This window comes from Thalassophryne amazonica, chromosome 15, assembly GCF_902500255.1.
Source record: "Thalassophryne amazonica chromosome 15, fThaAma1.1, whole genome shotgun sequence".
Classification (NCBI taxonomy): domain Eukaryota; kingdom Metazoa; phylum Chordata; class Actinopteri; order Batrachoidiformes; family Batrachoididae; genus Thalassophryne; species Thalassophryne amazonica.
The window spans coordinates 89682683-89686710 of record NC_047117.1 but is presented as its reverse complement, the minus strand read 5'-3'; positions in this window follow the sequence as shown (position 1 = coordinate 89686710).

Below are 4028 nucleotides of genomic sequence, written 5' to 3'. Positions count from 1 at the left end.
TGTTTGTGTTGCTCCTCTGGGGTTCAGAGGGCATATGTATGTGTGAAGTAACCAGCTTGCCTATGATAACTCTGTGATAAATGAGAACAGAGAGAGCACATTCATTTAGCTGCGTTTACTTCACCATGAGGATTGTTCTTCCTCTGTGGTGCCTCAGCTATTCTCTATCATCCTCTACCGCTCGCCACTGCTCAGAAGCTGCAGTGGTCTCTCTCGGTTGGGCCGAACCACTATTAAGAGTTTCAATATTCTGTGCGCATCCGCTCTCTGGCCTCATTACCAAGAAGCAATCACTACACTGAAAGTAGTCCCAAAACAAACGAATAAATGCACTGCAAAACAACGCATGCGTGTGGCTTTGCGCAATGTTGGATGTCTTCTTGTTTGCATTCTTGAAACCTTGAAAGTAGTCCGGCAGCCTTCCCAGATTTTCTATCAGTGCCCAACATGCACCATCTACTGGGCAGCGTAGGGATTACACTTAACTCAAAGATTACAATGGAACCAACTGAGTTATTATCCCAAAAAATAAACTCTTAAATAAGTGAAATCAAAATTGTAGGGGTGTCTGTTTTTACTCAGTCCAATTAACATATGCTTAACTATTTCAAGCCTCGACATTCGGTCTCCAAAGGAATCGTCAAACACAGTTGATGTCCGTTTGATTTTTCACATATGTGACCTCATAACATGATAAATTAGCACAACAGATGGTGTAAAAGTGAAATTGTCCTTTATCACCATTTTGCTGTTTTGACCCCATAACCTCCATGGTTGTAGATCACCCAAACTATACCTTTTTAGAATCTTTATAATCAGATTAATAATGTCGTCTACTTTTCAACATGATTTGACCATTTTTAAATGGCTTCTCTTTGACCCCTAACTGGGTCCTGCTGCCACCCTGGGATGGCCACCATAACTTTTGCAGCCATGGTGCAATGAGGCTGGATTCTAATTGTTCTTTTTAGTCCTCTGAAGTGGCACCAAAATCTTACTTAGTCCATGAACTAAACAAATTAAATTTCAAAAATCAGGATTTTCTTCTCTTATCTGTTTTTTTCTTACCTCCCTCCCAGTTTATGGCACTTTTCTTCTTTTTCTTTCTGTCAAGGAGTACACCAAGAAAGACTTGCTGATTGAGCGGTTAAAACGAGACATGAAGAACGCTGAAGCTAAGCTGGAGAAGGTATCTGTTAAAAAGTCTTAATAAAATTATACAGAGGAAGAATCCAGTGATGTTAATTTTCACATTGTTGTTTTAGATGTTTCAAAAATGTGAGACAGAGGACAGAAAAACTGCTGACCTCCAGCAGAGATTCCTCTTGATGGAGCAGAGGAAGAGGAATCTGGAAAAAACACAAATAAAACTTTATCAGCTAATCACAAACCAGGATGAGAGCTGTATACTGCCACCTACTGTATTGGAGTGTGTCATCATCTTCTAAGGCAATACAATACAGAAAAATATGTGAAATAATAAAATCAAAATGTATCAAATATCTTCACACTTAGGAAATAGAACGTTTCATAGTTTTATCACAGTCATACAGCACTGTGAGTGTGCTTGCTTATAGTCTAAACTCAGCCTGTTTTCTGTGTATTTTAGCTAAACGGTCACATGAATCGGTTCCTTGCATGTGGAGGGCTGCTGGCAGTGAAAACTCTTCTTTGACATCTTACTTTCTCTTCTTTCTCTTTCCGTTAGACTGTAACGACAGCAGCACGTGACAGGAAGAGGGCTGAAGACCCGATCCACAGTCCACCATGACGGCCTCCACCAGGGAGGTCAACGTCAGGCGCACAGCCTCCTAGGTCATTGGCTGACCATCTGTGTAAGAGGTCATGGTCTATGCTCATGTCCTTCATGACCACTAACATCTGCTGCAGGGACAAGCTCCAAGTCCAGCTCCCATGAAGATCAGTGTCCAGGTCTGTAAGACAGATGGGAGGAGCCTGGAGACGGTGGTCCAGGAACTTTGAGTTCAGAGAAGCACATGACGATCAGTGCGTTCTCTGTGGTTCAGTTCCCCGCCTGCAAAACGCTGCTGTGAGCTGCACACAGCTGCTGCTGTTAGTGTTTGAATAAAATGATCAATAAAAACATCATCATGAGACCATGCTGACTGTTGGTACAATGTTCATTGTGCTTCACTCATTACAAAGCTTTTGTTGCTTTAAAAAAGTTGAAAGAATATCTACCCTATAAAACCATTTGTACATATTTGCTTCATGCGTTTCTGAGACGTCTATCTTATCAACATGATCAATACGTTCTTTATAAACCTGTTGTTTTGCACCTGATACATGTATCCTGCTCTCTAGTGGATCATCACTCCACCGCAGTAGATGAAAGGGCTTTTTCGGCCATTTCAAACGGACATGTCACATTTTTGTCACGAAATCTACATCATGCCTACCACAATACAACCACACACTAATTTGATGATTTAATAAATCAAATTATTTTCTGAAATGCCATCTTAAAGTAGGTTTTTGGTGTTTTCACAAAAACAATTCCTCTGAAATCAGTCACTATGTTGCATTGTTTACGTGTGTGTTCAGATGTCAAAAAGAATAGAGGAAGAAGAGAGAAAAGAAAGTACAATCCAAATGTCATCACTATAAGAGATGGCAATTCAAGTGACATGGAGCAGTTAGGGGAGGATGAGGAGGAATGGACTCCTCAGGTCATGCACGATGATGGAAGTTCAGAGAGCAGTGATAAGGAAGACTATCAAGATGTAAGTGTAGCCCAGACAAGCACAGAACTTGAGGTCCCAACAAGAAGGACACAATCAGAAAGGAGTCAGTGGAGGACAATGCAAAAAGAAAAATTACAGTTGGAGAAAAATACAATATCAAGGTCCATCTCTTGATTTCATTGCATGTGTTGAGGAAGGCACAGAGGACAGGTGTGACTGGACACCATACCTGCATTTAAAAAGTTGATGAAATGTTGGAGGAAACTGCAGAACAAACAAACCTGCAGTGTACAAAAAGAAGGCAAGTCAGTAAAAACAACTGCCAGAGGGACAGAGCAGGTTCTGGGCATGTACATGCACATGGGGTTGTGTGAGAGCTTATTGGGAGATGGAGACAAAGCTCCCTGCAGTTTGTGAGGTCTTGAGACCAGTTTCTCAAAGTGCTGACACTGATTCACTTTCAGCACAACCTCAGTGTGTCTGACAATGCAAAGAAAGATAAACAGGAAGCTCAGGTTGTGGTTACAGAACGGTTTCTCTGGATGCCTCCTGAAGAATTCCATGCAGTTGATGAAGGTATGGTGCCATTCAAGGGAAAAAATCATCTACAGTATGTGTCTACATGTCTGCAAAACCTCATAAATGGGATTTCAAAATGGGGGAAATGCTGGACAAAGTGGCTTTCATTATGACTTTGATGTTTGTCAAGGTGCAGAAAATCTAGACAGAGTCAAGTTGGTGATACAAGAGAAGCTCTGCTGAAAATGACATCAACACTTCTCGCAGGAAAAAACTGACAAGGTCTACTTTACAGCTGTTCCCTTTGTACAACAACTATAAAAAGAGAGGAATCCACAACACTGGCACGATCCAGATGAACGGGTTGAAAGACTGCACCATGATGGATGTAAAAGAACTGAAGAAAAATGGAACAGGGTCAGTGACTTCAGAGTGAACCAGGACAACAACATCATTATAAGATGGTACGACAGCAAAGCAGCAAACTGATTTCCTCTTTTGTTGGCACTGAACTTGTGGGAAATGTGAAATGCTGGATCACAAACCCAAAAACTCACACAATGATTCCCAGACCAGCCATTAATGGAGATGCCGATTCATTTATATAACGCCAATCACAAGGTGCTTCACACAAGTAGGTCTAACCTTACTAACCCCCAGAGCAGCAGTGGTCTGATGCTGATCTCCCTGATATGCAGTCTGCACTTTACATGTTCAGCTTCAGATGCCAAAGATGTTATAACGTCGGTTGGCATACTGTGGCAGACTGGCACTCAATGTGTGGAACATCTACAGAAGAGACCA